The 14,493-nt window shown below is 44.0% G+C and overlaps 1 protein-coding gene across 3 annotated transcripts in view; it reads right to left on the bottom strand.

Moving 5' to 3' along the window:
• NPEPL1 (aminopeptidase like 1) overlaps window positions 1–14,493 on the bottom strand; it is a 50,132-nt gene that overhangs the window by 11,912 nt on the left and 23,727 nt on the right. The window lies entirely within an intron of this gene.

Below are 14,493 nucleotides of genomic sequence, written 5' to 3' on the forward strand. Positions count from 1 at the left end.
ATTCTGCTGCCAATAATTGACAGTGGCATTTAAACATCGCTATTCAGCCTGGATGTTCGTTCAGGTGCCTATTGGTCACCTTGAATTGTGATGGCAGGGAGCAAATAGGTTGCTATGACAGACGGGGGCCAGCTGAACGCTACTGTGTCTGTCATGTGATCTCTTCTGTGACTTCCTGTATCTAGGAGTCATAAAAAAAGATTTTCACTGTATACATCAATGCTGCAAAATTGCTTTATATAGTACACGTTCAAGTCCGCTTAGGGAACTAAGTATATATACATATAAAAAAAAATCCTAATCAAAACATTTTCTATTCAAAATCACCCCCTTTTCCCCAATTAAGAAATGTAACAAAAAATAAATAAAAATTACTTTTCTGGACGCAGGGATACTGGATTTGTATCTAGCATCATTGCGTCCAGAAAGTCAGGTATTTCAAAATATTAAATTAATTAAGCCGACTGATGAACGCCGTAATGAGGGGAGGGGGGGAGGGAAAACCCCCCACCACAATAGCATTTTCTCTCCCTCCACTACAGCACCACAGGAGGTTACTCAACACAAACACTTCCTTTCTCCAGTGGTTTTCCTGTCCCTATGGGGCATGAGGTGGTCATCCTGTGGTGCCCTGTGACCGGCAACAGACACAGTTCTACACAGCTGAGGACGATCGCATCAGCCTTCCCCCCTCTGATAGCTGCTCTCGTTTTCCCCGGGAAAAAAAGGACCTCACAGTTCTTCCTGCACCTTTGGGTGAAGCAGAGCAATACGAGCCAGGGACCTTTCAGAGCTCCTTGGCTTTCCGCCTCCCCTATGATCCAGAGTCCAGAAACTGGAAGTGACGTAACATGAGGTCAGAGGTCCTTCGGCATCACTTCTTTTTGTGTTCTACGGTTTAGGGACACCAGCAGAGCTTAAAGATAGGTTCCCACTAGAGGATGAAATATCGAAATGTTGGTCAGAAATAGCAATGATGGCTTATCCAGGTGGCTAAAGTGATAAAAGACAATGTTGCCATTTGAAGATACCTCAGAACTGAGAGACCCAATGAATTGCAAAATGGACTGCCTGCTGTTATGGCTGGCAATCAGGCAACACAGCGTGCAGTAATCAGCGCACATACAGAGATCTGGCAATAACCAAAAACAATAGGACGAGCTCTGAGACGTGGAATCTCTGTAGACTGCAGTACCTGATCTATCCTCACACAACTGAAAGCAGCAGTGGATTGCGCCTATCAACTACCTATGCAACTCGGCACTGCCTGAGGAGCTGACTAGCCTGAAGATAGAAATACAAGCCTGACTTACCTCAGAGAAATACCCCAAAGGAATAGGCAGCCCCCCACATATAATGACTGTTAGCAAGATGAAAAGACAAACGTAGGAATGAAATAGATTCAGCAAAGTGAGGCCCGATATTCTAGACAGAGCGAGGATAGCAAAGAGAACTATGCAGTCTACAAAAAACCCTAAAACGAAAACCACGCAAAGGGGCAAAAAGACCCACCGTGCCGAACTAACAGCACGGCGGTGCACCCCTTTGCTTCTCAGAGCTTCCAGCAAAAGTTAATAGCAAGCTGGACAGAAAAAACAGAAAACAAACTAGAAGCACTTATCTAGCAGAGCAGCAGGCCCAAGGAAAGATGCAGTAGCTCAGATCCAACACTGGAACATTGACAAGGAGCAAGGAAGACAGACTCAGGTGGAGCTAAATAGCAAGGCAGCCAACGAGCTCACCAAAACACCTGAGGGAGGAAGCCCAGAGACTGCAATACCACTTGTGACCACAGAAGTGAACTCAGCCACAGAATTCACAACAGTACCCCCCCCTTGAGGAGGGGTCACCGAACCCTCACCAGAGCCCCCAGGCCGACCAGGATGAGCCACATGAAAGGCACGAACAAGATCTGGGGCATGGACATCAGAGGCAAAAACCCAGGAATTATCTTCCTGAGCATAACCCTTCCATTTGACCAGATACTGGAGTTTCCGTCTAGAGACACGAGAATCCAAAATCTTCTCCACAATATACTCCAATTCCCCCTCCACCAAAACAGGGGCAGGAGGCTCCACAGATGGAACCATAGGTGCCACGTATCTCCTCAACAACGACCTATGGAATACATTATGTATGGAAAAGGAGTCTGGGAGGGTCAGACGAAAAGACACCGGATTGAGAATCTCAGAAATCCTATACGGACCAATAAAACGAGGTTTAAATTTAGGAGAGGAAACCTTCATAGGTATATGACGAGAAGATAACCAAACCAGATCCCCAACACGAAGTCGGGGTCCCACACGGCGTCTGCGATTAGCGAAAAGCTGAGCCTTCTCCTGGGACAAGGTCAAATTGTCCACTACCTGAGTCCAGATCTGCTGCAACCTGTCCACCACATAATCCACACCAGGACAGTCCGAAGACTCAACCTGTCCTGAAGAGAAACGAGGATGGAACCCAGAATTGCAGAAAAATGGAGAGACCAAGGTAGCCGAGCTGGCCCGATTATTAAGGGCGAACTCAGCCAACGGCAAAAATGACACCCAATCATCCTGGTCAGCGGAAACAAAACATCTCAGATATGTTTCCAAGGTCTGATTGGTTCGTTCGGTCTGGCCATTAGTCTGAGGATGGAAGGCCGAGGAAAAAGATAGGTCAATGCCCATCCTACCACAAAAGGCTCGCCAGAACCTCGAGACAAACTGGGAACCTCTGTCAGAAACAATATTCTCAGGAATGCCATGTAAACGAACCACATGCTGGAAGAACAAAGGCACCAAATCAGAGGAGGAAGGCAATTTAACCAAGGGCACCAGATGGACCATTTTAGAAAAGCGATCACAGACCACCCAAATGACCGACATTTTTTGAGAAACGGGAAGGTCAGAAATGAAATCCATCGAAATATGTGTCCAAGGCCTCTTCGGGACCGGCAAGGGCAAAAGCAACCCACTGGCACGTGAACAGCAGGGCTTAGCCCTAGCACAAATTCCACAGGACTGCACAAAAGCACGCACATCCCGTGACAGAGATGGCCACCAGAAGGATCTAGCAACCAACTCCCTGGTACCAAAGATTCCTGGATGACCGGCCAGCACCGAACAATGAAGTTCAGAGATAACTTTACTAGTCCACCTATCAGGGACGAACAGTTTCTCGGCCGGACAACGATCAGGTTTATTAGCCTGAAATTTCTGCAACACTCTCCGCAAATCAGGGGAGATGGCAGACACAATGACTCCTTCCTTGAGGATACTCGCCGGCTCAGATAACCCCGGAGAGTCGGGCACAAAACTCCTAGACAGAGCATCCGCCTTCACATTTTTAGAGCCCGGAAGGTATGAAATCACAAAATCAAAACGAGCAAAAAATAACGACCAACGGGCCTGTCTAGGATTCAAGCGCTTGGCAGACTCAAGATAAGTAAGGTTCTTATGATCAGTCAAAACCACCACGCGATGCTTAGCACCCTCAAGCCAATGACGCCACTCCTCGAATGCCCACTTCATGGCCAGCAACTCTCGGTTGCCCACATCATAATTACGTTCAGCAGCAGAAAATTTCCTGGAAAAGAAAGCACATGGTTTGAACACTGAGCAACCAGAACCTCTCTGTGACAAAACCGCCCCTGCACCAATCTCAGAAGCATCAACCTCGACCTGGAACGGAAGAGAAACATCAGGTTGACACAACACAGGGGCACAGCAAAAACGACGCTTCAACTCCTGAAAAGCTTCCACGGCAGCAGAAGACCAATTAACCAAATCAGCACCCTTCTTGGTCAAATCGGTCAATGGTCTGGCAATGCTAGAAAAATTACAGATGAAGCGACGATAAAAATTAGCAAAGCCCAGGAATTTCTGCAAACTTTTTAGAGATGTCGGCTGAGTCCAATCCTGGATGGCCTGAACCTTAACCGGATCCATCTCGATAGTAGAAGGGGAAAAGATGAACCCCAAAAATGAAACTTTCTGCACACCGAAGAGACACTTTGATCCCTTCACGAACAAGGAATTAGCACGCAGTACCTGGAAAACCATTCTGACTTGCTTCACATGAGACTCCCAATCATCTGAGAAGATCAAAATGTCATCCAAGTAAACAATCAAGAATTTATCCAGATACTCACGGAAAATGTCATGCATAAAAGACTGAAAAACAGATGGAGCATTGGCAAGTCCGAACGGCATCACCAGATACTCAAAATGACCCTCGGGCGTATTAAATGCCGTTTTCCATTCATCTCCCTGCCTGATTCTCACCAGATTATACGCACCACGAAGATCAATCTTAGTAAACCAACTAGCCCCCTTAATCCGAGCAAACAAGTCAGAAATCAATGGCAAGGGATACTGAAACTTAACAGTGATCTTATTAAGAAGGCGGTAATCAATACACGGTCTTAGCGAACCATCCTTCTTGGCTACAAAAAAGAACCCTGCTCCCAATGGTGACGACGATGGGCGAATATGTCCCTTCTCCAGGGACTCCTTCACATAACTGCGCATAGCGGTGTGTTCAGGTACGGACAAATTAAATAAACGACCCTTAGGGAATTTACTACCAGGAATCAAATCGATAGCACAATCACAATTCCTATGCGGAGGTAGGGCATCAGACTTGGACTCTTCAAATACATCCTGAAAGTCCGACAAGAACTCTGGGATGTCAGAAGGAATGGATGACGAAATAGACAAAAATGGAACATCACCATGTACTCCCTGACAACCCCAGCTGGTTACCGACATAGAGTTCCAATCCAATACTGGATTATGGGTTTGTAGCCATGGCAACCCCAACACGACCACATCATGCAAATTATGCAGTACCAAAAAGCGAATAACTTCCTGATGTGCAGGAGCCATGCACATGGTCAGCTGGGCCCAGTACTGAGGCTTATTCTTGGCCAAAGGTGTAGCATCAATTCCTCTCAACGGAATAGGACACCGCAAAGGCTCCAAGAAAAATCCACAACGTTTAGCATAATCCAAATCCATCAGATTCAGGGCAGCGCCTGAATCCACAAACGCCATGACAGAATATGATGACAAAGAGCACATTAAGGTAATGGACAAAAGGAATTTGGACTGTACAGTACCAATAACGGCAGAGCTATCGAACCGCCTAGTGCGTTTAGGACAATTAGAAATAGCATGAGTAGAATCACCACAATAGAAACACAGTCTGTTCAGACGTCTGTGTTCGTGCCGTTCTACTTTAGTCATAGTCCTGTCGCACTGCATAGGCTCAGGCTTACTCTCAGACAATACCGCCAGATGGTGCACAGATTTACGCTCGCGCAAGCGACGACCGATCTGAATAGCCAAGGACATAGACTCATTCAAACCAGCAGGCATAGGAAATCCCACCATTACATCCTTAAGAGCTTCAGAGAGACCCTTTCTGAACAAAGCCGCTAGTGCAGATTCATTCCACAGAGTGAGTACTGACCATTTCCTAAATTTCTGACAATATACTTCTACATCATCCTGACCCTGGCATAAAGCCAGCAGATTTTTCTCAGCTTGATCCACTGAATTAGGCTCATCGTAAAGCAATCCCAGCGCCTGGAAAAATGCATCAACATTACTCAATGCAGAATCTCCTGGTGCAAGAGAAAACGCCCAGTCCTGTGGGTCGCCGCGCAAAAAAGAAATAATAATCAAAACCTGTTGAATAGGATTACCAGAAGAATGAGGTTTCAAGGCCAAAAATAGCTTACAATTATTTCTGAAGCTCAGGAACTTAGTTCTGTCACCAAAAAACAAATCAGGAATCGGAATTCTTGGTTCTAGCATCGATTTCTGATCAATAGTATCTTGAATCTTTTGTACATTTACAACGAGATTATCCATTGAGGAGCACAGAGCCTGAATATCCATGTCCACAGCTGTGTCCTGAAGCACTCTAATGTCTAGGGGAAAAAAAAGACTGAAGACAGAGCTAAGAAAAAAAAATGATGTCAGGATTTCTTTTTTCCCTCTATTGGAAATCATTGGTTGGCTCCTTGTACTGTTATGGCTGGCAATCAGGCAACACAGCGTGCAGTAATCAGCGCACATACAGAGATCTGGCAATAACCAAAAACAATAGGACGAGCTCTGAGACGTGGAATCTCTGTAGACTGCAGTACCTGATCTATCCTCACACAACTGAAAGCAGCAGTGGATTGCGCCTATCAACTACCTATGCAACTCGGCACTGCCTGAGGAGCTGACTAGCCTGAAGATAGAAATACAAGCCTGACTTACCTCAGAGAAATACCCCAAAGGAATAGGCAGCCCCCCACATATAATGACTGTTAGCAAGATGAAAAGACAAACGTAGGAATGAAATAGATTCAGCAAAGTGAGGCCCGATATTCTAGACAGAGCGAGGATAGCAAAGAGAACTATGCAGTCTACAAAAAACCCTAAAACGAAAACCACGCAAAGGGGCAAAAAGACCCACCGTGCCGAACTAACAGCACGGCGGTGCACCCCTTTGCTTCTCAGAGCTTCCAGCAAAAGTTAATAGCAAGCTGGACAGAAAAAACAGAAAACAAACTAGAAGCACTTATCTAGCAGAGCAGCAGGCCCAATCAAAGATGCAGTAGCTCAGATCCAACACTGGAACATTGACAAGGAGCAAGGAAGACAGACTCAGGTGGAGCTAAATAGCAAGGCAGCCAACGAGCTCACCAAAACACCTGAGGGAGGAAGCCCAGAGACTGCAATACCACTTGTGACCACAGAAGTGAACTCAGCCACAGAATTCACAACAGCCTGCTAAAGAAATTCTCAGGAGACTTCTGCAGGGTTGGTGAACACAAATGTAGTCTCTACATGTATAGTGAGATCCTTGTTCCGGTGGTTGAACAACTAAAACATCATCTCGGCATGGGAAACCCAAGAGAACAACTGCTGGAATCCTTACCTCTTCTTCAAAAGGCCACAGGATCCTTAGCCTACGCTTCTGTAGAGTCGGTAAGAAAAGCGGCAAGATTCTCAGTCTTGTCAAATTCCACGAGAAGTGAGTCAACTTCAGGAGAAACAATGACGCCAAAAATAGTAGAGGGGTGGATTTCCGGTTACCCTCTCAATGGCAGATGATCACCATTACAAAGACAAGAACATTACAGAAGATCAGAAAGGACATGACAAAGACAATCCTAGTGGCACCTCTCTGGCCAAAGAAGCTGGTTTGGAACGTTGAACAGTCTGAAAATAAAAGGTCTCCGATTCTTCCATCAATTAGCGACCTTCTTTACCATGGGCCGATCACCCGATCCTCAAGTCTCATGGCTTGCTGCCTGGCTTCTCAGTCCCTAATCCTAAAAGCTAGGGGGTTTCTCGGACAAATTGGTAAATACGGTACTCGGGATGGACGAACCCGAACATTAAATAAAAACTCTTAGGGTGGCTAGCGAGGATGTCACAAAGGTCACGGCAGTTAGCCCGGATGGGAATGGAGCCTCAGTGACCGGAGGTAACCTTGATGACGTCACCGCCAGTAACTGAGGCTGCTCTCGCAGCAGTTCATTCACCAGTGGTTCTCAGCCTGGACGGTCGCATTTTGGCACCATCCAGGTTGAAAACTATTTTTGCCCCAGACATGGATTACGGCATGGGACAGAACGACCAACAAGTGAGGGATATTTTTATTTTTTTAGTTTTATTACAAGAGAATGAGTGTTTCGATGGAATTAGGCGTTAGGTGAGTATAACTGTGTATGCTGTTTTTAAATGAAAAATGAAAACTGCGTTTTGTTTTATTTCTAATAAAGGATTTTATTCTGGGTGTCTTTATTTACAATACAACCGTAGGATTAGTAATGGATAGCTGTCTTATAGACGCCTCTCCATTACTAAGCTGTGGGCTTGATGTCACCTGACAATACAAAGGTGACATCAACCACACAAATATTAACCCCTCTTGCCACCGCTACAGGACAAGTGGGAAAAGCCGGGCTAAGCGCCAGAATTGGCTATGTGCACACTTTCAGGTTTTTTCGCATTTTGTTCGCGGTAAAAACGCTATAAAAACTCATTAAAAACGCATACATTATGCATCCTATCATTTAGAATGCATTCTGCATGTTTTGTGCACATGATGCGTTTTTTTTTCCACAAAAAAAACGCATCGCGGTAAAAAAAGCAGCATGTTCATTAATTTTGCGGATTTTCTGCGTTTTTCCCGCTATTCTATGCATTTGAGAAAAAACGCACCAAAAACGCATGAAAAAATGCGGAAAAAAAACCGCATGCAGATTTCTGGCAGAAATGTCTGTTTTTTGTCAGGAAAATTTCTGCAAGAAATCCCGACGTGTGCACATACCCTTACCCTCTTTGTGTTTCCTGTTCCTATTAGGGTGGGTAGTAACCTCCTGTGGTGCTGTTGTAGAAATCAAATTACAGTTAAGTCTAATTTTATTTTTTTAGTTCCCGCAATAATGCAAGAAAACGCAATAAAAGGTTGAGACTTTAAGCTAATAAAAAAAAAAAAAAAAAACACAACGTAAAAAACATACACATTTGGTATCTCCATAACCACACTTATATGGAGAATGTTATATGTTTCCGGGTCATTTTTACTATACAATGAATACAGAAAAAGTATAAGAAAATAAATGAACCACAAAAACGTCAGCTTTGCAGTTTGTTTCCTTGCCGTTTCATCACACTTGTAATTTTTTTTTGCCATTTTCCTTTACTCAATATTGGTAAATATCTTTCACTCAAACAGGCCCTCATATGTCTGTCAGCGTAAAGATTAAAAAAAATTAAATTAGATTTCTAATAACCCACCACGACAGTACACTGGAGGATGTAACCCTTTCTACTAATAGGGACAGGAAATACAAAAGGTCAAATAACCCCTCCCACATCCTCCCCTCAGTGTTATTATAAAAGGACCACAGGAGTATGAATACTTCATATTATATTTTATTCTCCTTATTCGAGTAATGCAGAATAAATTAGCAAAATGGAGGAAATTACCTGTACTCTCGTGGTGGGTTATTAACCCCTTTCTGACATTGGACGTACTATCCCGTCGAGGTGGGGTGGGCCCCTATGACCACCGACGGAATAGTACGTCCAGCGCGATCGGCGGCGCTCACGGGGGGAGCGCGGCCGATCGCAGCCGGGTGTCAGCTGCCTATCGCAGCTGACATCGGACCGCCCCCGGCACATTAACCCCCGGCACACCGCGATCAAACATGATCGCGATGTGCCAGCGGTGCAGGGAAGCATCGCGCAGGGAGGCGGCTCCCTGCGGGCTTCCCTGAGCCCACCGCAGCAATGCGATGTGATCGCGTTGCTGAGAGGGTCTGCTCACCTCCCTCCCTGCTCCAGGCCCGGATCCAAGATGGCCGCGGCATCCGTGTCCTGCAGGGAGGGAGGTGGCTTCACAGAGTCTGCTCAGAGCAGGCACTGTGAAGCCTGCAGTGCTGTACGTCAGATCGGTGATCTGACAGAGTGCTGTGCAAACTGTCAGATCACCGATCTGTGATGTCCCCCCTGGGACAAAGTAAAAAAGTAAAAAAAATTTTTTCCAAATGTGTAAAAAAAAAATTAAAAAAAATATTCCTAAATAATGAAAAAAAATATATATATTATTCCCATAAATACATTTCTTTATCTAAATAAAAAAAAACAAACAATAAAAGTACATATATTTAGTATCGCCGCGTCCGTAACGGCCCGACCTATAAAACTGGCCCACTAGTTAACCCCTTCAGTAAACACCGTAAGAAAAAAAAAAAATGAGGCAAAAAACAACGCTTTATTATCATACCGCCGAACAAAAAGTGGAATAACACGCGATCAAAAAGACAGATACAAATAACCATGGTACCGCTGAAAATGTCATCTTGTCCTGCAAAAAACGAGCCGCCATACAGCATCATCAGCAAAAAAATAAAAAAGTTATCGTCCTGAGAATAAAGCGATGCAAAAATAATTATTTTTTCTATAAAATTGTTTTTATCGTATAAAAGCGCCAAAACAGAAAAAAAAAGATATAAATGAGGTGTCGCTGTAATCGTACTGACCCGAAGAATAAAACCGCTTTACAATTTTACCAAATGCGGAACGGTATAAACGCCTCCCCCAAAAGAAATGCATGAATAGCTGGTTTTTGGTCATTCTGCCTCACAAAAATCGGAATGAAAAGCGATCAAAAAATGTCACGTGCCCGAACATGTTACCAATAAAAACGTCAACTCGTCCCGCAAAAAACAAGACCTCACATGACTCTGTGGACCAAAATATGGAAAAATTATAGCTCTCAAAATGTGGTAACGCAAAAAATATTTTTTGCAATAAAAAGCGTCTTTCAGTGTGTGACGGCTGCCAATCATAAAAACCCGCTAAAAAACCCGCTATAAAAGTAAATCAAACCCCCCTTCATCACCCCCTTAGTTAGGGAAAAATTTAATTCCATTTTCCCATTAGGGCTAGGGTTAGGGCTAGGGTTACAGTTTGGGTTGGGGCTAAAGTTAGGGTTAGGGTTGGGGCTAAAGTTACAGTTAGGGTTTAGATTACATTTACAGTTGGGAATAGGGTTGGGATTAGGGTTAGGGGTTTGTCAGGGTTAGAGGTGTGGTTAGGGTTACTGTTGGGATTAGGGTTAGGGGTGTGTTTGGATTAGGGTTTCAGTTATAATTGGGGGGTTTCCACTGTTTAGGCACATCAGGGGTATCAGCGTACTCAGGACAAATAGGACAACAACTTTTGGGGTCTAATTTCTCCTGTTACTCTTGGGAAAATACAAAACTGGGGGCTAAAAAATTGTTTTTGTGGGGAAAAAAAAGGATTTTTTATTTTCACGGCTCTGCGTTATAAACTGTAGTGAAACACTTGGGGGTTCAAAGCTCTCACAACACATCTAGATGAGTTCCTTAGGGGGTCTAGTTTCCAAAATGGTGTCACTTGTGGGGGGTTTCTACTGTTTAGGTACATTAGGGGCTCTGCAAATGCAATGTGACACCTGCAGACCATTCCATCTAAGTCTGCATTCCAAATGGAGCTCCTTCCCTTCCGAGCCCTCCCATGTGCCCAAACAGTGGTTTCCCCCACATATTGTGTATAATCGCACTCAGGACAAATTATACAACAACTTTTGGGGTCCAATTTCTTCTCTTACCCTTGGGAAAATAAAAAATTGGGGGCAAAAATATAATTTTTGTGAAAAAATATGGATTTTTTATTTTTACGGTTCTGCATTATAGTAACATATAGTAACATAGTTAGTAAGGCCGAAAAAAGACATTTGTCCATCCAGTTCAGCCTATATTCCATCATAATAAATCCCCAGATCTACGTCCTTCTACAGAACCTAATTGTATGATACAATATTGTTCTGCTCCAGGAAGACATCCAGGCCTCTCTTGAACCCCTCGACTGAGTTCGCCATCACCACCTCCTCAGGCAAGCAATTCCAGATTCTCACTGCCCTAACAGTAAAGAATCCTCTTCTATGTTGGTGGAGAAACCTTCTCTCCTCCAGACGCAAAGAATGCCCCCTTGTGCCCGTTACCTTCCTTGGTATAAACAGATCCTCAGCGAGATATTTGTATTGTCCCCTTATATACTTATACATGGTTATTAGATCGCCCCTCAGTCGTCTTTTTTCTAGACTAAATAATCCTAATTTCGCTAATCTATCTGGGTATTGTAGTTCTCCCATCCCCTTTATTAATTTTGTTGCCCTCCTTTGTACTCTCTCTAGTTCCATTATATCCTTCCTGAGCACCGGTGCCCAATACTGGACACAGTACTCCATGTGCGGTCTAACTAGGGATTTGTACAGAGGCAGTATAATGCTCTCATCATGTGTATCCAGACCTCTTTTAATGCACCCCATGATCCTGTTTGCCTTGGCAGCTGCTGCCTGGCACTGGCTGCTCCAGGTAAGTTTATCATTAACTAGGATCCCCAAGTCCTTCTCCCTGTCAGACTTACCCAGTGGTTTCCCGTTCAGTGTGTAATGGTGATATTGATTCCTTCTTCCCATGTGTATAACCTTACATTTATCATTGTTAAACCTCATCTGCCACCTTTCAGCCCAAGTTTCCAACTTATCCAGATCCATCTGTAGCAGAATACTATCTTCTCTTGTATTAACTGCTTTACATAGTTTTGTATCATCTGCAAATATCGATATTTTACTGTGTAAACCTTCTACCAGATCATTAATGAATATGTTGAAGAGAACAGGTCCCAATACTGACCCCTGCGGTACCCCACTGGTCACAGCGACCCAGTTAGAGACTATACCATTTATAACCACCCTCTGCTTTCTATCACTAAGCCAGTTACTAACCCATTTACACACATTTTCCCCCAGACCAAGCATTCTCATTTTGTGTACCAACCTCTTGTGCGGCACGGTATCAAACGCTTTGGAAAAATCGAGATATACCACGTCCAATGACTCACCATGGTCCAGCCTATAGCTTACCTCTTCATAAAAACTGATTAGATTGGTTTGACAGGAGCGATTTCTCATAAACCCATGCTGATATGGAATTAAACAGTTATTCTCATTGAGATAATCCAGAATAACATCCCTCAGAAACCCTTCAAATATTTTACCAACAATAGAGGTTAGACTTACTGGCCTATAATTTCCAGGTTCACTTTTAGAGCCCTTTTTGAATATTGGCACCACATTTGCTATGCGCCAATCCTGCGGATTATAAATTATAAACTTCTGTGAAGCACTTGGTGGGTCAAAGTGCTCACCACACCTCTAGATAAGTTCCTTAGGGGGTCTACTTTCCAAAATGGTGTCACTTGTGGGGGGTTTCAATGTTTAGGCACATCAGTGGCTCTCCAAACGCAACATGGCATCCCATCTCGATTCCTGTCAATTTTGCATTGAAAAGTCAAACGGCGCTCCTTCCCTTCCGAGCTCTCCCATCCGCCCAAACAGTGGTTTACCCCCACATATGGGGTATCAGCGCACTCAGGACAAATTGTACAACAACTTTTGGGGTCCATTTTCTCCTGTTACCCTTGGTAAAATAAAACAAATTGGAGCTGAATTAAATTTTTTGTGAAAAAAAGTTAAATGTTCATTTTTATTTAAACATTCAAAAAATTCCTGTGAAGCACCAGAAGGGTTAATAAACTTCTTGAATATGGTTTTGAGCACCTTGAGAGGTGTAGTTTTTAGAATGGTGTCATACTTGGGTATTTTCTATCATATAGACCCCTCAAAATGACTTCAAATGAGATGTGGTCCCTAAAAAAAATGGTGTTGTAGAAATGAGAAATTACTGGTCAACTTTTAACCCTTATAACTCCCTAAGAAAAAAAAATGTTGGTTCCAAAATTGTGCTGATGTAAAGTAGACATGGGGGAAATGTTACTTATTAAGTATTTTGTGTGACATATCTCTGTGATTTAATTGCATAAAAATTCAAAGTTGGAAAATTGCGAAATTTTCTAAATTTTCGCCAAATTTCCGCTTTTTTTCACAAATAAACGCAGGTAATATCAAAGAAATGTTACCACTATCATGAAGTACAATATATCACGAGAAAACAATGTCAGAATCACTGGGATCCGTTGAAGCGTTCCAGAGTTATAACCTCATAAAGGGACAGTGGTCAGAATTGTAAAAATTGGCCCGGTCATTAACGTGCAAACCACCCTTGGGGGTAAAGGGGTTAAAAACTAAATTACTGGTAAGTCTAATTCTATTTTCTCTAATAACCCTCCATGACAGCACATCAGAGCAGTGCCCAAGAGTAATGTTAGGGAGGGATAATAGCCTGCAGGACTTTTCTCCCAAAGGTTAAGTCTTTAACAAACATCAGGTCTAGCCTCTAATGCTTGGAAAGTAACGGACCGAAGACTAGGTAGCAGCTCTGCATTTCTGCTTGATGGAAGCGCTGGCTTTCTTGGCCCAGGAGACCGATACCGCTGTGGTAGAGTGAGCTGTGAATTTCTCTGGAGGTGAAAGGCTCTGGATGTGATGTGCCTCAGAGATTGCTCCAGTTGGCAATTGTGGATCCGGACATTTTCTTCCCCTTATTTTGACCTTGAAGGTGAGCAAACAGATTGATCCTTCCAACTCTTTTCCATCTCCTGGAGAGAGTTAAGGACCATTCGCTTTACGTTCAGAGTATGGAACTCCTCTTCTTCCTTAAGCTACCTTCACATTAAGCGACGCTGCAGCGATACCGACAACGATCCGGATCGCTGCAGCGTCGCTGTTTGGTCGCTGGAGAGCTGTCACACAGACCGCTCTCCAGCGACCAACGATGTCGGTAACCAGGGTAAACATCGGGTAACTAAGCGCAGGGCCGCGCTTAGTAACCCGATGTTTACCCTGGTTACCATCCTAAAAGTAAAAAAAAACAAACAGTACATACTTACCTACAGCCGTCTGTCCTCCAGCGCTGTGCTCTGCTCTCCTCCTGTACTGTCTGTGTGAGCACAGCGGCCGGAAAGCAGAGCGGTGACGTCACCGCTCTGCTTTCCGGCTGACCGACGCTCA

The sequence above is a fragment of the Ranitomeya imitator genome, chromosome 2 (genome assembly GCF_032444005.1).
Source record: "Ranitomeya imitator isolate aRanImi1 chromosome 2, aRanImi1.pri, whole genome shotgun sequence".
NCBI lineage: Eukaryota > Metazoa > Chordata > Amphibia > Anura > Dendrobatidae > Ranitomeya > Ranitomeya imitator.